The sequence below is a fragment of the Bufo gargarizans genome, chromosome 2 (genome assembly GCF_014858855.1).
Source record: "Bufo gargarizans isolate SCDJY-AF-19 chromosome 2, ASM1485885v1, whole genome shotgun sequence".
Taxonomy (NCBI): domain Eukaryota; kingdom Metazoa; phylum Chordata; class Amphibia; order Anura; family Bufonidae; genus Bufo; species Bufo gargarizans.
The window spans coordinates 64,275,736-64,300,154 of NC_058081.1; the positions used below are offsets into that span (position 1 = coordinate 64,275,736).

Consider the following 24,419-nt stretch of genomic DNA (forward strand, 5'->3'; position numbering starts at 1 on the left):
CTTGCATTGATGATGGTAGCGTCTGACTGCTGCGCAAAGCCTTCTCCAGCACATCCCAAAGATTCTCAATGGGGTTAAGGTCTGGACTCTGTGGTGGCCAATCCATGTGTGAAAATGATGTCTCATGCTCCCTGAACCACTCTTTCACAATTTGAGCCGGATGAATCCTGGCATTGTCATCTTGGAATATGCCCGTGCCATCAGGGAAGAAAAAAATCCATTGATGGAATAACCTGGTCATTCAGTATGTTCAGGTAGTCGCTGACCTCATTCTTGGAGCACATACTGTTGCTGAACCTAGACCTGACCAACTGCAGCAACCCCAGATCATAGCAGTGCCCACACAGGCTGGTACAGTAGGCACTAGGCATGATGGGTGCATCACTTCATCTGCCTCTCTTCTTACCCTGATGCGCCCATCACTCTGGAACAGGGTAAATCTGGACTCATCAGACTACATGACCTTCTTCTATTGCTCCAGAGTCCAATCTTTATGCTCCCTAGCAAATTGAAGCCTTTTTTTCTAGTTTGCCTCACTGATTAGTGGTTTTCTTATAGCTACACAGCTGTTCAGTCCCAATCCCTTGAGTTCCCTTCACATTGTGTGGAAATGCTCTTACTTTCACTATTAAACATAGCCCTGAGCTCTACTGTTGTTTTTCTTCGATTTAACGTTTAAGTGATCGCCTATCACGATCATTCAGGATTTTTTACCCTCCACATTTCTTCCTCGAATACGATGGGTCCCCACTATCCTTCCAGTTTTTAATAATGCGTTGGACAGTTCTTAACCCAATTTTAGTCGTTTCTGCAATCACCTTAGATGTTTTCTCTGCTTGATGCATGCCAATGATTTGACCCTTCTCAGACAGACTATCATCTTTTCCACGACCACGAGATGTGTCTTTGCACATGGTTGTTTAAGAAATGAGAAGCAACTCATTGCACCAGTTGGGGTTAAATAACTTGTTGCCAGCTGAAAGATAATCGCCCCTGCAGTAATTATCCAATAGGAGGGTCATAACTATTTGCTTAGTTAAATCCAGGAGGCGACTTTCTTTTTGGACAGGCAGTGTATATATGCAGTCATTGGTGGCAGTGGATCCTGTGCAGAGGGGAGTGAGCACTGTGCGGAAGAGAAGACAATACTTACCAGTGTCACCATTCAAGACACTGGACGATCCTCGACCCAAATGAATGCCCTTACTGGTGCTGACTGCAGCCCCATAACCATCAGACGGCATCTGAGACTGAAGGGCTTCAAAAACAAAAAACGTCTTCAAAGACCTCGTCTCCTTGAACGTTACAGAACTGCTCGTTTGGACTTTGCAAGAGAGCACCAAACATGGGACATTCAAAGGTGGAAGAAAGTTTTATTCTCTGATGAGAAAAAATGTAACCTTGATGGTTTCCAACGTTACTGGCATGACAAGCAGATCCCACCTGAGATGTTCTCTACGCGCCACAGTGGAGGGGGCGCCATAATGGTCTGGGGTGCTTTTTCCTTCAGTGGAACAATGGGGCTTCAGGAAGTGCAGGGACATCAAACGGCCGCTGGCTATGTCCAGATGTTGCAGAGAGCATTTCTCATGACTGAGGGCCCTTGTCTGTGTGGTAACGACTGGGTTTTTCAACAGGACAACGCTACAGTACACAATACCCGCAGGACAAGGGGCTTCTTCCAGGAGAATAACATCACTCTTTTGGCCCATCCTGCGTGTTCCCCTGATCTAAATCCAATTGAGAACCTTTGGGGATGGATGGCAAGGGAGGTTTACAAACATGGACAACAGTTCCAAACAGTAGATGGCCTTCGTGCGGCCATCTTCACCACTTGGAGAAATGTTCCCACTCACCTCATAGAAACGCTTGCATCAAGCCTGCCGAAAGGAATTTTTGAAGTGATAAACAATAACGGCGGAGCTACTCATTGCTGAGTTCATGTTTGGAAGTTGGATTTCAGTTTTTGGGGGGGTTTAGTTTTTTTTTGGGAGGTGTGGTCCTAAACTTTTGATCAGCTGAAAAACAACATGTTTCAGTTTTTTCATTGTTTTCATTAAATTGAATGCTCAAAAAATGTTTTGTCTCACTCCCATTTCTTCTTGTTGCATGTTGAAGCTCTACTTGGAACCTTGTTAAGATCCAGCCATGCTAAATATGATTTTTTGCCATTTTTCATGTGGTCTTAAATTTTTGATCAGGACTGTAATAGCATTCTGAATACAGAATGCATAGTACAATAGGGCTGGAGGGGTTAAAAAATAATAATTTAACTCACCTTAATCCACTTTATCGCGTGGCCCGGCTTCTCTTCTGTCTTCTTCTTTGAGGAATAGGACCTTTGATGACGTCACTGCGCTCATTAATGATCTTTGACCATGGTGATGGATCATGTGACGGACCATGTGATGAGCGCAGTGACGTCATCAAAGGTCCTTTTCCTGTGCACAGCAAAGAAGAAGACAGAAGAGAAGCCGGGCTGCACGATCAAGTGGATTAAGGTGAGTTATATATATTTTTTTTTAACCCCTCCAGCCCTATTTTACTATGCATTCTGTATTCAGAATGCTATTATTTTCCCTTATAACCATGTTTTTTACAAAGTTTTTTTTAAGGCAATGAACACCATCTGAGTCCAGATATTTTAGCCATTTTTAGGTCTTTTTTGTTCCATAGACATCCAGTGTTTTTTTTTTTTTGCATGCCCTGCTTTAACCCCTTGAGTCACAGTGCTGTACATTTTCGATGGAATGAACTGTTTTAAATATGGCTGAAGAGCGCAGATGGCACCAGCCGCACCGTAACCGGCGGGTCTCCGCTGTTCCAAACAGTAGAGACCTGGGGCAAATGTCTGCGACCTGCAATACTGCCATTCACAGGCATATAACCCTTTAGATGCTAAACATGACCGTGGCATCTAAATGCTGAATAACCAGAAGCGCGCGCTTGTGGGTTAGAACCGGCTCTCTTATGCAGCGATTGGGGGGGAGTTGATATGAAGAGATCCAGCATATCAAAACCGCGGTTCCTGCAGGCCTCCATAGGATAACCACAAATGGAGCTTTAGGGCTCATGCACAAAAAACGGATCATGAACATCGTCATATCCATAAAATGCCTGAACTATTAAAATTTAAAAATATTCATCCCATAAGGCGAATGGTAAAACGGAAAAAAAATAATCAAAATGCCCAATTCGCCATTTTTTCATCACTTCACTTACCCCAAAGACTGCCTGTCTCCTCCTCCCTGTACCAATGCTATTGATTGGCATAAAGAGCGTCAAAAAAGGCGGGTGGGGGCGGCACAGCACCGCCATGGAGCAGCGGATCAGGAAACAAAATTGCGATATGACATCTCTTAAACATGCCCTACAGCGCCAGGTATCGAAAGGTGAAACATCTGGAATTGCTATTTTTAGCTAAAAAACTAAACACACACACACCAACAGCTGTGCCTACAGAAAAAAACTACTAAAAACCCAACAGTGCCAATTGCCATGTGTGAACCCACCCTCAGGAAAACTGTCTTGTTGCCCATAGCAACCAATCACAGCACGACTTTAATCCGTTACCCTGCCCTTAAAAGAATGACAGCTGCGATGGGACTGGTTGCTACTGGAAACAAAGACGGGCCTGCTTTCGGACAATGGTCACACAGCCCCCTGGTGTGCGGACTGCTCCCAGGAAGGAGGCGGGGACGACAGCGTCAATCCCTCCGGAAGGCCCGCGCATGCGCAGTAGCGGAGCTTGGTAGATGAGGCGGGTCCACCACGACGTGGGTGTATGCGTATGACGTCACGGAGCGTAGCGGCGGCGCTGTGTGAGGAAGGAGCAGTGGGAGTGCGCTCTCGGTGCGTCTCCATTAATCCCTGTCGGTGATCGCTCCGTTGTCCCGTTTTTTGTGGTTGTCCGTGTTAACGACCTGGTCCTTGGCACTGTCGCTACGTCTCCCCGCCTCCCGGAGAGGCCCTGAAGGTGAGCGCAGGGCCGAGAGCCTGAGCTATTCACGGTTGCGGGATACGCCGGGGCCCGCATTGCATAATCAGGGCAGTTTGGTGGCTTGGGAGGAGGTGACGTGGGGTGCTGGCCGGTTCTCGCTGGTGTGGAGCCTGCGGTCCTGGCGTAGAGCTGGGAAAGTCCCGTGGATACGTAGTTTGCGTAGCGGCTGGAGCGGTGTGCTGGCCCCCTGTGCCCGGGCGCCGTGACTCACCCTGGGGTCAGGCGGGCACCGCCGGCTGCACACGAGCCGCCCGTTGGCGGGAGCTGTGCTGTTTACCACACTGCGGGCTGGAGTGCCTTCTAGGCGTGAGGCGGGGGGCCGGCTTTCAGGGATGGGCGGGTTACGAGGTTTCCGTCCGTCTGCGCAGGAATGGCGTAAAATACCCCGGACGTTACGTAACCTGCGTGCATAGGAGGCAGTGATGGCAGCCCGGCCGGTCCGTGTGGGGTTGTTTGTAAATGCCCGCTGTGCGGTCTCAAAATGGGGCCTTTCAGGGTGTAAATGTATTTAGTTATTTTTGCTGCTTTGTTATTGCCCCTGGCACACCCTATACCTCATCACTGTGTCCGATTGTCTGAAATAAAATTGGTGAAATTCTCCTCCTCCTCCTAGTATTCCTTATTTACTTTCATTTTGGGCACTGCCTGGGGTAGCATCTGCCCTGTTCCTCAGTTGTGACTCCTGGCCGAATGGCTGACCCCGCTGTCTGAAGGGAAGGTTCCTCATCATCATTTTCTGAGATTTTACCTGATGAGTGGGGGTCCGACACCTGGCTCCCCCCCCCCCCCCCCTTTCCCACCGATTAGCTGTTTGAGAAGGCACGGGCACTCGCAGGATTTCATGCTGTTCCGTTAGATTTCCCTACCCTTGTCACTTCTGGCCGCACTGGACATGTGGGGAGGTGTGCTGCGCCGCGCAGGCGCACAATGACTGGGTAGGGAAATTTCACAGCACCAAACGACACTGCCCATGCGCCAGGAGCCTCACCAGTGGTTAGGGTAGGGAAAAATTATGGGCCAGTGCGCAGGCGCAGTGATCGGGTGGATGTTCTCAGCTGGACACCGGCTGACACTGCACATGCGCTGGGAACCTCACCAGCGGTTAGGGTAGGGAAAAAGCACAGAATTTTTCCCTACCGTAACTACTGGTGAGGCTACCAGTGCATGCGCAGTCAGCCAGTGTCCCGCTGAGAACATCCACCCGATTGCCTGCGCACTGGCCCGTAATTTTTCACTACCCTAACCGCTGCTGAGGCTCCTGGCTCATGCGCAGTGTCCAGCTAAGTCTGCTGTGAAATTTCCCTACCCCGTCGTTGCGCACCACACCTCCCCCACGTCATGGCTGGAAGTGACGAGGGTAGGGAAATCTAACGGAACACCGCCGCCTTCTCTAGACCCAGTGAAGTCACGTTCGTTGGTCACATGACCTAGGAGCAGCTTAGCCCCTTTGGAAGGGAATGGGGCTGAGCGCAATACCTAGCGCCGCCACTGTACGATGGATGGCGCTGTGCTTGGCGAGGAGTGCCGTGCCTTATCAAACAACTGATTGGCCACTGATAAGATACTAAGGACTAGTGTTGAGCGAATCGAAGTCCACTAAGTGGACTTAGATTCGTATTTCAGGAGAAATTCGATTCGCCGTGAAGCCGAATGTCCGTGTGTTTCGTGGTAGCGAATCGATTTAACCTGAAATAGTCTAAAAAAACTAAATCGCACTTACCTGATCCATTTGCTGGTCAAGGGACAGCCGCTGTCATCTTGCTTTGAGGATCACACACGAAATCCTGTGTGTGGTAACGTATGATGTCGCCACGGGCCGCGTGAGATTTCTCGCCAGATCTTTAAGCAAGATAGCGGCGGTTGGCCCTTGGCGAGCAAATGGATCAGGTAAGTATGATTTTTATTTTATTTTACATGATTACTGTCAGATGCTGCCCTCATGTATGAACGCGGCATCTGAGGGGCACAATCGCAGCTCCCTGTCATTGCACCCGCTATTTACAAAGAAATTCGCTTCATTAGAAAGTGAATTTTGTTGTAAAATTTGTCGAAAGCCACCAAATCAAACTTTTTTTTTTCAATTATTAACTCCTCTTTATTGATGACTAGGGATGAAACATCCGAAGTTGATTCGCATAAAACTTTGTTCTAATACTGTACGGAGCTCCCGCTGCATACAGTATTGGGCTACTTTCACACTCGCGTCTGGTGCCGATCTGTCATCGATGGATCCGTTCAGAACGGATCCGTTTGTATTATCTGTAACATAGCCAAGACGGATCCGTCTTGGACACCATTCAAGGTCAATGGAGGACGGATCCGTTTTCTATTGTGCCAGGTTGTGTCAGTGAAAACGGATCCGTCCCCATTGACTTACATTGTGTTTGGCTCAGTTTCGTCAGGCGGACAGCAAAACGCTGCAGGCAGCCTCCAGAGCGGAATGGAGACAGAACGGAGGCAAACTGACGCATTCTGAGCGGATCCTTTTCCATTCAGAATGCATTGGGGCAGAACGGATCCGTTTTGGACCGCTTGTGAGGGCCCTGAACGGATCTCAGAAACGGAAAGCCAAAACACCAGTGTGAAAGTAGCCTTATTTATGAAGTTAATACACAGTCTCGCGAGACTTGGCAAAGCAATAACTTCGGCTCACCAGAGCCAATACATTCTAACACTGTATGGAGCTCCTGCTCTGTACAGTATTAGAACAAAGTTTTATGCAAATTGACTTCAGATGTTTCATCCGAAGTTGATTCGCTCATCCCTACTGATGACCTCTCTCAGTATCAAAATCTCGGAAAACGTTGGAAATATATGATCATAGGGAGTGTCCCCAGCGGTGTCCCTATCCCCTTTGCATAGCTGTAATTCACCTGATGAAAACGCTTTTACTTTTGTTACTGAGGTGTCATCCCCAAGTTACGATGCTTTTCCAAATATGCAAATTAGTCGTTTGGCGCAACAAAGTCGTCACCATTGCTCTTGTTGCACCCAAGCTTCCTTCTTTTCTGTGGCCTTCCCCTCCCTGGCTGCTTTGCCACTGCTGGGCCCTGTCAATCAAAGCAGCGAGCGAGAGGCTAGCCACAGAAAGGGTACAACAAGAGCATTGGTGGCGCCCTCGTTGCACCGAAGGCCAAATTTGCATATTAAGAAACAGTGCCATAACTCGGAAACGGAGCCTCGGATCAACAAAAAGAAAACGGGCGAGTTACATGTGTCTGTGCGGGATAAGGAGGACTGCTGGTGACGGACTACATTAATATGTAAAGGAGTCACCGGCCGATAAAAAGAAAAAGCTCAGATCAGTATAAATTTATATTCCCCTTTCCTTGTAGTAATGGGGGAGTGCACCCATCCGTGGAACACGGACCGTGTAATACCGGCCTGGATTTCTTCTGAGTGCAGGAGCGCACTGCGTCATTGGTTGCTATGATCTATACCAGTGTATTACTGTACTGCGGCAGCAGGAAGCGCACGGTGTCGTAGCAACTAATGACGCCATGCACTCCTGCACTTAGAAGAAATCCAGGCCGGTATCACATGGTCCGTGTGCATGAGGCTTTACTTTATTGCCGATCGTAGGCTGGACTTCCCATCTAGTCAGTGTACGGCTAGTTTCGCATCTCTGGCAGCCTGCTGGAATTCTCCGGTCCCGGCACTGCCGGTTGCAAACAGAATGCCCGCCGGCCACAGTAACTATAATGGGATCCAGAGGAGATCCAGATCCAAACTGGCAAATCTGCTGGGAATCTGCTGCACACTGCAGTTTGTGTCCGGCCATAACTGGCGGCCGGATCACAACGCCAGAGATGTGAAACTAGCCTTATGTGGAAAGTACATCGATGGGGACAAAACTGAACTGACGGGAACGGAGTGCGCCAGAATGCCTTTCGTTTCATTCCCATGGCAGACAGAAGAACGCTGCAAACAACGTTTTTGTGTGCGTCATGGGAAACTAGTCGAGACGGATCTGGCATGACACACAATGTAAGTCAATGGTGCCAGATCTGTTTTCTCGGACACAAAAAAAAAACGGATTTGGCGTCCATTGACTTACAGTGGTTTTAGTGCAGAATCCATTTTGGTCATTTTAGAGCTAATACAACCCGATCCGTTCATAATGTATGCATACGGAATAACGGAAGCGTTTTTGCTGATCCAAGTTCAGCAAAATGCTAGCCATGATTTGTGTTTTCAGTCCACCATTTTCAAGATCTCTGCTTGCTTCCATCCAGTGACTAAAAAGCTATACAGGCCCTCAACAGCCAGACTGATGAGTGTTCACTTTAGGGCTCACACACATGACCACATCCGTTCTGCCGTCCGCAAATCATGGATTTTCAAAACACGGATCCCGGCCGAGTGCATGCCTCCATATTTATTATATTTTTTCACACTTTTCTCGAAAATGTCCAACCCCTGTCCACAAAATGGACAAGAATAGAACATGTCCTCCTTTTCTTCTTTCCTTCTTTTTTTTGTCTTTTTTTTTTTTTTGCGGGGCCATGGAACGGACATACGGATGTCAACAGGAGACATTTGGGGGTCATTTATCAAACTGGTGTAATGTAGAAGTGGATTAGTTGCCCATAGAAACCAATCAGATTCCACCTTTTATTTTTGACAGCTCCTTTGGAAACTGAAAGGAGGAATCGGATTGGTTGCTGTGGTCAACTAAGGCTACTTTCACACTAGCGTTCGATCGGATCCGTTCTGAACGGATCCGATCATAATAATGCAGACGGAGGCTCCGTTCAGAACGGATCCCTCAGCATTATATTGGCAAAAAAAAGCTAAGTGTGAAATTAGCCTGAGCGGATCCGTCCAGACTTTTACATTGAAGCAGCGTTCAGGTGTCCGCCTGCTGAGCGGAGGCTGAACGCCGCCAGACTGATGCAGTCTGAGCGGATCCGCATCCACTCAGAATGCATTAGGGCTGGACGGAAGCGTTCGAGTCCGCTCGTGAGCCCCTTCAAGCGGAGCTCACGAGCGGACACCCGAACGCTAGTGTGAAACTAGCCTAAGCCAGTTCTACTTTACACCAGTTTTGATTAACTGAAAAATACTACAAAAAGTGTCAAAAAAACGCAGGTGGCTAAAAAGATGATGGGGACTTTAGCTGATACATTCTAGCAATTTCCAAGACGAGAAGTAATTTGTGCTGCTGATTAGTGTTGAGCGAACCTGTGGTTTAAGTTCTGCGTCCAAAGTTCACGTTCGGGTTATTGAAGAATCCCATTATTAATTCCAAATTCCGTTATGATCCGTGGTAGCGGAATCCATAATGGGATTCTTCGATAACCCGAACTTTGGATGCAGAACTTAAAACACAAGTTCGGTCAACACTACTGCTGATGTCTATTCACTGGCTGTAAACAGAGATATTGGATGTCAGTTACAATGTTGCAAAACTTCATTATCACCACATGAGGTGGGTGATATTAAATGTCTTAAGGAACACAGTAAAATCAGATATCTAGTATTATGGCTTCCTGGGGCTTGTAGTCCGCTATTAGATGGTCTATAGATCCTGGAGGCGTGGCCTGCATAGCGAGGTCATGCAAATTGCAAAGTTAGGGGGTCATTTATTAAGACCGGCGGTTTAGACACTGGTCTTAATAAAGGTCTGCACTGGCGGTGGAACCGCCGGAGTTATGAAGAGGCGCCAGACTGTACATCAGTTCCGCGGATCCTCTGCCAGTTCTAAATGTAAGACCGCTTCCTAGCTGCCTCGCATTCAGACCCTTTTCTACTCCTAAAACAGGCGTAGAAAATGGTACATGAAACGGACCTACTGGGCCACACCTAAAGGGGTGATATTGTCAGTCTGCAGGCAGCAAGGTATAGCGCAGTCGGAGAAGCTTCCGTGGAACCTGAAGTGTTTTATTTCAAGCCTCTGCATGTTCTCGGCTTAGGAGTCCAGTGGGCGGTCTGATCTCTGTGGGTACTGATAGGGCCGCCCCCTGAGCAAAGCTTTAAATGGATAAATGAGATGTTTTCCTGAATCTTTTCCTAAAAACCATACATCAGTCTGCTCTGCTCCTCCCGCTCTCTAACCTGCAGACTGCACTGCATTTTCCTGCTGGCCGGTAGGGGAAAGATTTGGATCTTCTCTTCTGACCAGGACATCCCTTCTTGGGGCGGTGTACAAGTTGTGTGATTGTCTGCGATTTGCCGTCGTGCAGTTATTTTATTGTGTGAGTTGCATGTGACTTGGGATTTGTGCATTACTTACTCGGGCTTGTGGCGGTGCACATGGAAGGGATGCGTTCCCAGTCTTTTGAAAGCAGATGATCCTGGCACTATAGTTGATGGGCCAAAACGCGTCCTATGTATCCACTAATAAAAACACATTGAAGAAAGAGAGTGCTTTACTCGCATTGAAGTCCATAATGGGAAACTTGTTTGCAGCCAATAACCTAGCAAGTTGTGTTTGCAACTGTGTTTTTTTTTTTTTTTTTTTTCCCGCGGTGTCACAAAGAAACCATAGACACGACCAATACCTGAGATGTCACATTACGGGGTAGTTAATGACGCATCTAGTTGCATCACTGCTGCACTAATACAATGAAAGTCTAGGCTCTGTTGGTCTGGAAATGCAAAATGTAGAGGAAGGCTGGAGGTCTCGTAATGTAGAGGAAGGCTGGAGGTCTCGTAATGTAGAGGAAGGCTGGAGGTCTCGTAATGTAGAGGAAGGCTGGAGGTCTCGTAATGTAGAGGAAGGCTGGAGGTCTCGTAATGTAGAGGAAGGCTGGAGGTCTCGTAATGTAGAGGAAGGCTGGAGGTCTCGTAATGTAGAGGAAGGCTGGAGGTCTCGTAATGTAGAGGAAGGCTGGAGGTCTCGTAATGTAGAGGAAGGCTGGAGGTCTCGTAATGTAGAGGAAGGCTGGAGGTCTCGTAATGTAGAGGAAGGCTGGAGGTCTCGTAATGTAGAGGAAGGCTGGAGGTCTCGTAATGTAGAGGAAGGCTGGAGGTCTCGTAATGTAGAGGAAGGCTGGAGGTCTCGTAATGTAGAGGAAGGCTGGAGGTCTCGTAATGTAGAGGAAGGCTGGAGGTCTCGTAATGTAGAGGAAGGCTGGAGGTCTCGTAATGTAGAGGAAGGCTGGAGGTCTCGTAATGTAGAGGAAGGCTGGAGGTCTCGTAATGTAGAGGAAGGCTGGAGGTCTCGTAATGTAGAGGAAGGCTGGAGGTCTCGTAATGTAGAGGAAGGCTGGAGGTCTCGTAATGTAGAGGACCACCCAGCCCTGCCCTATGGGGAGGCATTGTTTTGATTTCATCTGACTTGGTGGGATCCCTCTCTCACGGGTATCTTCCCTCAGCCTGGCAGATCCTGCTCCGCTGTTTGCTTTCAGTTTTGGTTTCCTTTTCCTGTAAGCTGGGGGTAGTGCTCTTGTCATGAAGCAGAGGTACTATAAAGTTATCCAGCACACAGTTCCAGGATGCTGACTGCATCTACCCACATCCCGAGTTGCTTTAGCAATGGCCGCGGTGAGATCCACGCGTTGTCCCTGCGAGCAGGCAGCAGACCTCAGGTCTGTTAGTTCAAGCTCCAAAGCTTCTGCAAACGTACCTTTTTTAAAAATTTAATTTTGCGTGTTTTTGTGTATATTAAAGGATATTTTATGTATCAGTTCTAGTAGCTTATCTTTGGGGTTGTCGAGAATAAGTAATTCCTACCTATTGTCGGCAGCTGCAAGATTCATACTTTCCTGCGCCGGTGTGACCAACTTCCGGTCCCCAGCTTGTTTTGTTGCGGCACAGCACAGACACTGTCAAATGCTCTGCTGCAGCCAACGCCTGGCTACAACGGTGACCTGTCCAGAAGCGGCAAGTTCCCGCTATAGCTAGTCATTGGCTCAGCGGAGCATGTGACCATACCTATGCTTGGCCGGAAGAAAACCATGCTAGGCTTGGTATGCGCACACCCACGGTCCCGGCCACCATGGCTCCTTTTCCTATATTGTGTAGTCACGACTCACGACCACCGCTGCTGGATTGCAGGGTGGTCGTAACTCCTGGATATAATGTGATGTAGCCGGTTAAGGAGGCAATATGGATAATGACAATACATAAGTGGTGTGTAGTAACTCTCTCTACATGATAAATGCCATTTGCTGAAGTCAGATTTCTTCCGACACAGGCGTGATGAATGAATATTTTCTCCTAGCGCCCCTCAGATCTTCTAGTGGAAGACGTAGTGAACAGAGTGTAGGGCATATGAAGGGGTATATAAAGCTGTGCCTTTGTGGTCCTGTAACCTCCGTTTCCTACCACATGTGATGACCCTGTAGTGACTTGTCTGACCAGAGCCTCTCTGGTGGGAAAGTATATGGAGTACATAACCCATGGTTGTGCCGGGCCGATCCTTCACACCCTCCCTTCATATTACTTACCTTTTGTGTAACACTGTGATTTAGAGGGGTTTACTGTATTTGCTATGACCAGCAAATTATGTATTTGACGTCATTGCCATAAATGCGGCAGCCATGATTACCGGTGCCCAGTGGTTCCCTGATGGGCCCTGGGTAACGGTTATTTTGCTCCCTTCACAGTCAGGGCGGTTTATGCCATGGATTCCTCAGTGCTGAGAGTATATCAGGTGTGGTAAAATCCTATATAATACTTATGTATAGTGTGGTCGCTATTACCACCGTGTAAGGCTCTTGTGCTGCGCCTCCCTGGGCTGTGGTTTTTATCACCTTCGGGGTCATTCTTTGCACACTGGCTTAAAGGATAACTGTCATATTTTTTTATTTGCTAGTTTATTAGAGCTAGGCCTGTATACCTGAGTTAGTCTGTCAATGATTGTCAAAAGATCTGTAATTACCTTATAATTACAGCTTTCACTAATGTCTCCTGTCCCTTTCCACTGCTCCCTTAAAAGACCGTTGCTAGGGCTTGTCTGTCTCCTTCACACTGCATGCCTGCATTAGGCTTCAGAGTGAGGAGGCGTGTCTCTCAGTATTCAAATCTGATTGGCTGGCAGGGAGCTGCAGGCTACAGCAAGTGTGTATATGAAGTGAGGGAAAGCAGTTTTGGCCTCAGAGAACTGGCAGAGGAGCCATCCTGAGAAGATCCTCATATTATAGGATTCAAGACAGCCGTAACTAAGGGGAAAACTGAAGGAAAACAGTGGTATATGAAGAAACTAAAGATTGCTTTATGCGTAATGCTGCTGCAGCAGTAACATACGCTAAAATTGTTTTTATTTTAATTTTATTTTTTATGAAAACATGTCAGTTACCCTTTAAAGACTGTGTACACCTTCTGGGGCAATACTTTTTTTTATAGATTGCATTTTACTCATTTTGGACCCCCAAATTTTTTTAAATTGGATTTTATTTAAAAAAAAAAAAAATTATTGAGCTGTTCTGTCACAAAGGGTGAAAGGGGTTGTCTGGGTTCAGAGCTGAACCTGGACGTACCCAGAATTTCACCCAGGCAGCCCCCCTGATGTTGGCATTGGAGCATTTCATTCTCTGATGCACTCCCTTGCACTGCGCAGGGCTTTTTTTTTTTTTTTCTTTTTTCTTTTACAATATCACACTGCTGGGTGGAGGCTTTACAGGCTAGGGCAGCGCTAAAGCCCGCCCATCAGTGCTGTTGACGTCACCGTGCTCGCTGCTGGGCAGAAGCCTCCGCTGGGCAGCCCTATGGAGAGCCCAGTACGTCAATGGATCTCCTGAAAATGCCTTTGGCCCTGCGTGATTTAGTGGGGCTGCCTGGGAGAAAATATCTGTATGTCCGGGTTTCAACCCCTTTTAACAGTTTTTGTAGCTGTGTGAATGGTACTTTCACTTTGTGCTGTCATCTAATAAACCTTATCTGTAATTTACTAAGAGATAACAAGTTGACGAAAGAAAATGGCGAATTGCGTGGTTTTTATTTATTTTTTCTGTTACGATGTTCACTGCATAGGAGATATTAAAAAAAATTTGAACAGTGTGGACTTTTCGGACGTGGCGCTATGTAATATGTTTATTTTTTATTTTTTTTAACTTTTTATTTAAAGAGGACTTTTTATGCGATTTTATTAAGGGGGATATATACCTGTACTTGCTGGGTACCCCCCCTTCCCGCTGATGCTGCCACCCTGCTTGATTTAAAAAAAAATTATATGCCTCCTACGCCCCGCTGGATTTCTCCCGCTCAGTATGCTAAGACTGAGCATCGGAACAGGGAGGAGGAGATGCCAGGCTTTCTCAATGGGCGCCTCCTTCTCTCTGGCTGTAGTACTGTCCAATCGCAGAGCGTCAGTCGGGGAGGTTTTTTTTTTCTCCTGCTCTGCGCTGCGATTGAACAGAGCTACAGCCAGGAAGAAGGAGACTACCATTGAGAAACTCTGGCATCTCCTCCCACCTGTTCCGATGCTCAGTATTAGCATACTGAGCGGGAGAAATCCAGCCGGGCGTAGGAGGCATAATTGGGGAATAGAAGGCAGGGACACCTGGGAACTGTCCCTGCCTTCTCTCAGGGTTGCCTTGCTGTCACTGACAAGGGCCCCCCGCTCTGCAGCTGCACGATTAGCGTGGAGCTGCCATCTCTGAATAGATGTTCCAGAACGTCCATTCAGAGATAAACATCCACCTATAGGACGTTTATATCCTATGGGCAGATGTGAAGTGGTTAAACCATTAATACACATACAGGAGGCGGGTGCGATCTGCGGCAGTTAACCCCTCAGGTTCCGCACTTGAGGGGTTAACTGCCGCTGATCGCAGCTCCCTGCCATAGAAGTCTGGTGCCAGCTATGTGATTCTGCCACCGGCACCAGCCTCCTGTATCTGTATTAATGGTTTAGTTATCTTCATTGGTGGCGCAGTGGCCACAGTCCCTCCCCTCCTCCGCCCTTCTCTCTTCTCATTGGTGGCAGCAGCACTGGCGGGAGACTCCTCCTCCTCCTCCTCCCCTGTGCTGCTAAGAGCAGCGTGCTCCATGTTCTCTGATACTAGGCTGCGCAGTAGCGCAGCCTAGTATTGGTAAATGGCAAATCCCAGTATTGAATTGATACTGGTACAAAAGTATCGATTGGGTATCGATAATTCGATACCTAGTGCAACCCTAATTGAAAGTATTCAGTACAAAGTAAAAATCCTATATATGTGGTAGTGACTTCGAAAGTATGAATGAATTAATAGCAGTTTGCAATGAAGGTCCAACCAAGATAGGAGAGCAGTGGACAGAAACCCCAGGCAAGGTCCCTGTGTGGTGACACGGACATCTCCTGGATGGTGAATGTGAAGGGCTCGGAGTCCATGTCCTGGTATTTCCACTATTTTAACCATTTTACTGTGTATTTTTGCGGTGGTGATGATGAGGGTTATCATTTGCTGTGATTTTCAGGAGGCCATAGGCTTGATGCTGTAGAAGTTCACATGCTGTTTTTTTGGGGGGGGGGGGGAAGTAACAAACCACAGAAAACCATTGAAAGGCCTTGCATCCTGTTTAATAGCGCTCTGCTTTCTGTGCCGGTGTTGTCGGCCTGAGAGGTTTCATCTCTTCTGCTCGCGGTGTGCATGTTTTCATGCATGTTTTTATGTAGTGTGCCCCGAGCTTTCCTCTTATCTGTTCAGTGCATTGGGGACTGCAATTTGCAGCCCCCAATGCACGGGCAACGTCCATGCGGCAGCCAGGACGGATCGAGACCCATTCAACTTGAATGGGTCTTTGATCCGTCCGCACCGCAAAAAAATAGAACAAGTTCTATTTTTTTGCGGTGCGGCGGCATGGACAGAAACACCACGGAAGCACTCTGTAGTGCTTCCGTTCCGCATGTCCGTGATTGCGGACCCATTCAAGTGACTGGGTCCGCATCCGTGATGCGGAGTGCACACAGGCCGGTGCCCGTGTATTGCGGACCCGCCGTATGCAATGTTCGTGTGCAAGAGGCCTTAGAAGCATTAAGCGGTATGTGCTAAGTGTTCAAGTTATAACTAAAAAATCGTGGGGTTTGGGACCCCCACTAATTTGAGAATGGGGGTCCCATTCCCCCATTGGGCTGGTGCGGCATGTTGAGCATGCGCCCTGCTTCTCCATTCATTCCTTATGGGTCTGCTTGACAGCAGAGAACAGCGCTCGGCTGTTTTGGTCAGCCCCATAGAAAATGAATGGAGCTGCATGGTGCAAGTTCGATGGGGGACAGAGACCCATTTCTCAGGATCGGTGAGGATCCCAGCAGTTGTAACTCCACCGATCAGCTAGTCATAACTTGTAAGAACTTGGGAAAAGCCACATACTATGTATGGGATCCAGAGCAGAGTGCCGCATAGCAAGAAACCTGTAGAAAGAGGCACCACCTTCAGCGGAGATGCATTGCCACCAAATTTAGGATCTGTGTGATTCGGATCCTAAGGGTACACGCACATGGCAGTGTAGTTCATGCAGATTTTGCTGAATACGCGCCAAAGCCTCTGATTTTGACATGGCTATGCCTCCCATCCCCTTGTACTGCATTGAGTGAGATCTGCAGTGAGAATTCACACAATTGTCTCGCTGGAGGTTCAGAATCTGCGCTGCAGGTCAAATTATGCACGGAAGGTTTACGCGCCATGTAGCTGAGATTTTGAACACATAATCTACTTTGCTGGTACTGTATTAGGGCTCATGCACACGGCCGTAGCCGTTTTTGCGATCCACAAAACGCAGAGACGGGCCGAGAGCCTGCATCCATTTATTTATTTTACAAATGTCCCATCCACGTCCACAAAACGGATAAGAATAGGTCGTTCTATTTTTTGGCGGGGCCGTGGACGTACAGATGCGTACAAAACACGGTGTTCTGTCCACATTTTTTGCAGCCCTGTTGAAGTGAATGGGCCCACATCCGATCCGCAAAAATGCAGATCAGATGCGGAAAAAAGACAGTCTTGTGCATGAGGCTTACAATGTGGATCTTCTGTACAAAAATTTAGTGCATAATAGACACGGTGCGAATGTGGCCTTAGGCTTCGTTCACATTTTTGCAGCATTGCGGTTTCAGGCTGCAGTCATACATTGTAGTGAAGGAATGCAGTATACCGCTGCCCTCTGTAATGGTGAGATGTACTATCTATATCGTGCCATGTCTGATGTTGGCATTTACATGCTCTCTGTTCTTATGTGGGCTCACCCCATCTTTTCAGAACATACTTTTTATATGCACTGGCCCTGTGGGACCCTGAGATGGAGGCATGATATGACATGAGTGCAAATTTGCCACCCAGGCAGCATGTGAATCCATCCTAAGGCTGGTATCGAGCTGTTTCATTAGGGCTAAGAAGTCCATGCCATGTAACGAGTGCCCCCGCCATTAGGTAGGCATGCACCTGTCCCATCTGTATCGGACAGCCTAATTTTGATGGAGAAATCCAGTGAAAAGGGCTATGAGTGCCCTATGGATCAGTGGTGGTCTGAGATGAGACTTCTCCAATATCATCTTCTAAGATGTATCTGACGTCTGTAGCATAATACAATTTTGAATTGACCTCCCCCTACTCTTAGTGACCAGAATATACAAATTTATGGTGGTCGGTCACTAAAGGGTGACCCTATTTTGCAGCGGTCACCTGTGTCAGGAAGAGTGGGTGCTCAGCTGCCTTATGACAGCTGGGCTCCTGCGGTACCAGCTCAGAGGAGCAGAACTGCTGATCCGGGCTATTTAATCCCTTAGATGCTGCAGTCAATAGCAACTGTGGCTTTTAAGTGGTTTCAGCAGATTGAGGTGGCTCCCTCTGTCACCCATCAGCACCCCTGCCAGTACTTTTACATGGCAGCTAATGGCACAGACTCCAAAAGGCAGCCAGATGAGGAGACTGGTGCCAGTAACCCATGCGGATCGCCAAATAACTGATGAAGGCAGTTCGGTCGGTGATGCCTTCATCAGACTCCTTATCTGGCTGCCTTTTGGAGTCTGTACTCATTCATTGCACACTATGAATCGTCTTTATATTTTCTCGTTAGTTACGGTGTGGTAGTTTTACTTGTTGCACTGCTGCACTTTAAGAATAACATTTAGGTATCACTTGGGATATTGACTTTTGCACATGTGCCTTTTTATCTGATTTCTCTCTCCTGTGGGTTTGCTGTAATACATATTGCTTATTACTGGTTGTTATAGACTGGTTGGAGTGGTTGGGTTCATGTTTTTGTGATTTTTAATGGTTTTATCTTCTGTGTTTGTATATGTTTATCATGGAAAAAAGGTTATTATTTGCATTGTGGTGTGCTCACTGCTTTTTTCTATGCCTTTTGGCTTTTTTGGATTGTAGAAGGTCCCAGTAGGGGCGATGCTCTTTTGGATCTGGTAATCTCTAATGATGCAGAGCTTGTTGGAAATGTTACTGTTCGAGAAACACTAGGTAATAGTGACCACAATATAATTATATTCCCCCTAAACTGTAACAAGCAAACTGTCAGGCAGAGCAAAGACACTGAATTTCAAAAAGGCTAATTTCCCTGGGTTGAGGGCAGCATTTCAGGGCATAGACTAGGTGTAGCTACTGTCACATAATAATACAGAGGATAAATGGGAGAGCTTCAAATCCACATTGAGTAATTGCACTGAAAAATGTATCCCTTTAGGTAACAAGTATAAACGGCTAAAATTAAACCCCCCCCCATGGCTTACAGCTACTGTAAAAAAGGCAATAAATGACAAAAGGCCTTTTAAAAAATACAAATCTGAGGGGTCAGCTGTAGCCTTTGAAATTAAAATCCCCCAAAAATTCTTTAAATATATAAATACTAAAAAAAAACAAGGTCATGGCAGGTAGGTCCCCTAACTAAGGCTGAGTTCACATCTGCGATGTGAACTCTGGCAGTCTGTTCCGGCAGAGGAACACGCTGCCGGAGTTCACCGTATCTGGCATAGGCGGATACCACCACTATGTGCCGATGGATCCCCATTCACTGCTGTGGGATCCGGCTGCTTTCCGGCATATATGCCAAACATAAAATGTTGCATGTAGCATATATATATATATATATATATAATGTCCAGCTGAAAGCCGGCATGTAAGACTGATACAGTGACCGGATTACAGTGCCTGAGTTCACAATGCAGATTTAATGGTAAAGGGGGCCGGGGGGTCACTGAAGATAAGGAGAAGGCAGAGTTACTAAATGGGTTTTTAGCTCTGTACATAAAAGAGAGAGAGAGGAACCGATATTGGTGGTGCCAGGGCTGTTGGTATGGGAAAAGGAAGTCCAGCACCAGTGGGAATCTCATGGAAGATAAAAACCAATTTATTAGCATGCAAACAAGATTCCCCATAGTCAATGCATTTTGGACGGTAGCTTAGGCCTTAGGCCTCATGCACACGGCCATATCCACTTTGGCGGATCAGCAAACCACAGATACTGGCAATGTGCATCCCTCATTCTCCTTCTGCAGGTCCCACACTATGTTTTAAATGCCTATTCCTGTCCATAAAACAGACAAGAATAGGGCATACGGGAGTGGACTGCACGCTGCATTTTATATTTTTTTTTGCATCCGATCCATGAAAAATATGGTTATGTGAATGGGGCCTTTTAAAAAAAAATCTCACTCAGTCTTGTGCAATCATCACCTGACCAGAGTAAGATACAATGATTCATTAGAAGGAAACTATCCAAATCCTGATAAGACACTTAGCATTTCTTAAAATGACTCATACATACAAAGGAGAAATATCGAAACCATAAGTCAATAATCTAAAATAATAAAATACAGGAAAAATAGCACGGGACAGAACCCGGTTTTGTCCACACAGCAGGGAAATCCAGCAGGCTGCTCTCTACCAGAGTTCTCCATATCCGGCATTGCCAGATACGACCGCTTTCCACCTAGACCCCACTGATTGATGCCTAATTGAATATGTGTATGTAAGGGACGTGGTTTAGATCAGGCACAATACTAGGAATCTTGTAGCCAGATGAAGCCCTTAGGGTCCATTCACACGTCCGCAAAATGGATCCGCATCCGTTCCGCAATTTTGCGGAACGGGTGCAGACCCATTCATTTTCAATGGGGCCGGAATGTGCTGTCCGCATCCACATTTGCGGATCCGCACTTCCGCATCCGTGTTTCCGTTTCCGCAAAAAAATAGAACATGTCCTATTCTTGTCCGCAATTGCGGACAAGAACAGGCATATTCTATTAGTGCCGGCAATGTGCGGTCCGCAAAATGCGGAATGCACATTGCCGCTTTCCGTGTTTTGCGGATCCGTGGCTCCGTGTATCCGCAAAACACGTTACGGACGTGTGAATGGAGCCTTAGGCTTAGGCCTCATGCACACGACCGTAGCAGGTCTGTGGCTGAATTGCAGTTTGCAAACAGCGTGTCTGCAATATACGGATGCGTTCACTTGAATGGGTCCTGAAGATACGGAGCGGTGCGGAACAGAGGAATGGATCAGAAGCACTATGGAGTGCTTCCATGGGTTTTCTGTCTGCGCCTCCGCACCGCAAAAAAGTAGTGTAGGGGTCAGCATCCACAGATGGCGGGCAAACGGTTGGTGCCCGTGCATTGCGGCCCCGCATCACCACAGTTGTGGGCTATGAGCCCTTATTGTGAAGGAAGGGTTCACTTTTGACCCCAGGAGAGCAGGCACCTTATATTCTTTCCCCCTAGTTTATATACTTCGAACGGAAAGGAGAAACGGTGATGTGAAAGGAGCCTTAGTTTGCTGTTCACTAAAATTCCTAAGTCCTTTTCCATGTCAGTGTTACCCAGTGTTTTACCATTTAGTATGTACGGGTGACTTGCATTATTCCTTCCCATGTGCATAACCTTACATTTGTCAGTGTTAAACCTCATCTGCCACTTATCTGCCCAAGCCTCCAATCTATCCAGATCCCTCTGTAGTAGTATAATGTCCTCTTCAGTGTTAATTACTTTACACAGTTTAGTGTTATCTGCAAAAATTGATATTTTACTATGCAAGCCTTCTACAAGATCATTAATAAATATATTGAAGAGAATAGGGCCCAATACTGACCCCTGAGGTACTCCACTAGTGACAGTGACCCAATCTGAGTGTGTACCGTTAATAACCACCCTCTGTTTTCTATCACTCAGCCAGTTACTAAGGCTACTTTCACACTAGCGTTCGGGCGGATCCGTTCTGAACGGATCCGCCCATAATAATGCAGACGGAGGCTCCGTTCAGAACGGATCCGTCTGCATTACTCTGTTTTTCTATCATTGAGCCAGTTACTTACCCACATACAGATGTTTTCTCCCAGTACGAGCAGTCTCATTTTATATACTAACCTTTTACGTGGTACAGTGTCAAATGCTTTGGAGAAGTCCAGATACACGACATCCATTGATTCGCCGCTGTCAAGTGTAGAACTTACCTTCTCATAGAAACTGATTAAATTAGTTTGGCATGACCGATCCCTCATGAAGCCATGCTGATATGGCGATATCTGCTTATTTCTGTTGAGATCCTCCAAGATAGCATCTCTCAGAAAACCTTCAAACAGTTTACCCACGACAGATGTTAAACTTACCGGCCTATAGTTTCCGGGGTCTGTTTTTGGACCCTTTTTGAATATTGGCACCACATTTGTTATGCGCCAATCCTGTGGGACATTCCCTGTCAGTATAGAGTCTGCAAATATCAGAAATAAGGGTCTGGCTATGACATTCCTTCCTATATCTCTCATACATTGTGATTAGAAGACGGGCATGGACGGTGTTTGCAGCCTGTAGCCACGTGCGTTACATCAGTGTCTACCTGCGCTGCAGAAATAGATGGCGGGGACACCGGAGTGTCATCGGGTGTACAGATGAGACTGCAGTGTCATACATTGGGCGCTGATTATTACAGGGATAATGCTGGGTGGGGGGCTGCTCCTTGGGACCCCCACCAATCTTGGGAATAAGGGTCTGCAATGCTGGTGTAGAGCTGCACTACTTCAAAGTTTTGTCCTGGCCACCCAGCTGCCTGGGGAACTACACCAGCACTGCAACCCCCTCATTCTCAGGATGGGTGGGGATCATAAAGTGGTGGAACATCCTAGCAATTTGGGTACCTTGAGAAACATTGCACAGAAGGAAAAAAAATGTATATAGCCGCAGGATGTCCACATTAAATGACCTAACACTGCTCCATGACAGGCAGCCCCCTAAGCATTGTACCGTCTGTCCCTGTACCAGCCATTGGCTTGGATCCAGACAGCTGTAAGGAGGGGGTCTCAGTGCTGCTATAGTGTCCTGCAGAAGACCTGTTTGGTCACCTGCCCCTCCCCCGTAGATCATGTACGCCTGTATTCTCACCGCCTGGATGGTTTACGTCGTCTGACCTGTGTTGTGTACGGTTTTTCTCATGGCCCTGTTGAGTGAAATGTGTGAGCCTGCCCATTGCATCTACTAGGAAAGTGCTATAGTTTTCATTGAGGACGCATGCACACACGGATCTGCAAAAAAAACTACCAGCCCCATAGACATTAATGATCAGCGGATGGACTTGAGGTTAGCAGACTGAGGGGGGAGCTGCTGTTGGGTGCCATGTAAGAGTCCGTCCAGTGATGGGCCCACTAGTGCCCTTGCTCTTTCTGTACCGCCCTGCAGTCCGCTCACACATGTCGCCATACGATGATTGTTGGAATGTGAAGATCTTGTAAGGGCGCCCCTGGTAGTCTCTGGTCCTTCCTGTTTTTCTGCTGTTTGGGCTGGTACGAGGGCAGCATGGTCTCACAGATCAGTTTTAAAGGGAATTTGTCACCTGTTTCATGCCCCAGTCCGAGCGCGCCATGAACTGGTGACGGAGCGTCTGAACAAAACACTGCACCGCTTACTTAAAGCATTGGCACGGGGGCGCACATGTTCGTGTATGAGCCCGAAGTGTTTTCCAGTCCGCAAAAAAAAAGAAGATCCCTAGCTGTGTGCTGCCTCCAGTTTTTATTTTGCTGGCGGAATGGACAAACGGATGCGGATCTTTTGCGGCCCTTTTGAAACGAACTGGTCCGTATCCAATCCGCACAAATAATACGGTTGTGTGCATCAGCCTTTAGGTGCACTTGGTGTATACATAGCACTGCACCGCTGGATGTGCTGGATTCCTCGGTGCTCCAGGAGACGCCATCTTGGCAATGGGTACACCTAAACAGTGTTGAGGGGAGGGGGCCGGGTTGGAGAAATTCCAGCGTGGAGTGGAAAAAATATAAAAAAGTTTTTTTTTATTGTAGATCCATTAAAAACATGTGACAGTCCAGCTGACGCGTTTCGAACCAGTGTGCGCCCCAGCAGTGGTTTTATGGGTGGACTGTCATGTTTTTACTGGATGTACAGTGAGTTTTTTTCATATTTTTTCCATTTGATAAAATAAAACCGTCTGCAGTGTTTGCTATGACTCAGGCTGCCCACAGTCAGGAGCAGTCGTTTGCGCTCTTTGCGTAGCTCTTGTGTATGTGCGGCGCCCGGACTTGCATTCGATTGCATCACCACGCTCCCACTGCGCATGACGTCACTTCCGCAACCTAGGCGAACGCGTTCGTGAATCGACAACCTTACGCCGCCTTCCCCTGCCTCAGTGCGGTGACGGGCCTGGCGTTTGATCCGTCGCGCAGTTTCCGTAGCGTAAAAAAAAAAAAAAAAAGCCCTAGCTACGCCACTGGCGCAGAGCTGAGCGGAGGAGATGTTACGTCTCCTGGTCGTGAATGGCTCACTTACGGCTGCCGCTGTATAAGTCGCCGGCGACGCTGCGCAGTTTCCGTAACGCCGGTTCTCCTTGGCGGGCCCTGTGTCGGACGGGTGGAAGCGGCCGCTGGTGACGCGCTCCGGGTGTATGTGTAAGCGTTTTATCTGGGCGGTTCCCCCGCCGCGGTGTGTGTACGGGCCACTTCACGGGGATTGTGTGAGAGGAGAGAAATCCCGGGGAGGAGGAGCCCGGGGCCTGGAGAGCAGCCCCGAGCCGGCGCCATTTTCTGGGAGAGGAGGCCCGGGGGGGTGGGCTTATGTGTGGGGACTGATTATCTGTAGAAATGGCTTGTAATGTGCCATGTAATGTATAGTATAGAGGTGGGGGCGGCGTGTGCCCCCTGCGTGTGGTCCGGGCAGTGCGAGGAGGGGCGGTGTGTACCGGAGACCATGCTGGATGCGTATATACGGTCATGTGACCCTCCCCTGTGGATGGCTGTATACACTGAGCCCTGGATGCGTATATACGGTCATGTGACCCTCCCCTATAGATGGCTGTATACACTGAGCCCTGGATGTGTATATACCGTCATGTGACCCTCCCCTATAGATGGCTGTATACACTGGGCTCTGGATGCGTATATACGGTCATGTGACCCTCCCCTATAGATGGCTGTATACACTGAGCCCTGGATGTGTATGCACGGTCATGTGACCCTCTCCTATAGATGGCTGTATACACTGGGCTCTGGATGTGTATGCACGGTCATGTGGCCCTCCCCTATAGATGGCTGTATACACTGGGCCCTGGA

General features: G+C 47.7%; 1 protein-coding gene across 4 annotated transcripts in view; it reads left to right on the forward strand.

Annotated features, from left to right (window-relative positions):
* The first annotated feature begins 2,680 nt into the window (after positions 1 to 2,680).
* Positions 2,681 to 24,419, forward strand: part of BRD4 (bromodomain containing 4) — a 73,848-nt gene continuing 52,109 nt past the window's right edge. For 2 of the 4 annotated variants that reach the window (XM_044279058.1, XM_044279061.1), the window contains exon 1: positions 2,681 to 3,976. The gene's annotated coding sequence lies outside the window, so the exon portion shown is untranslated. Of the gene's footprint in view, positions 3,977 to 23,650; positions 23,760 to 24,419 lie in introns of those variants that run through there. The other 2 variants (XM_044279059.1, XM_044279060.1) reach the window with 2 other exon arrangements.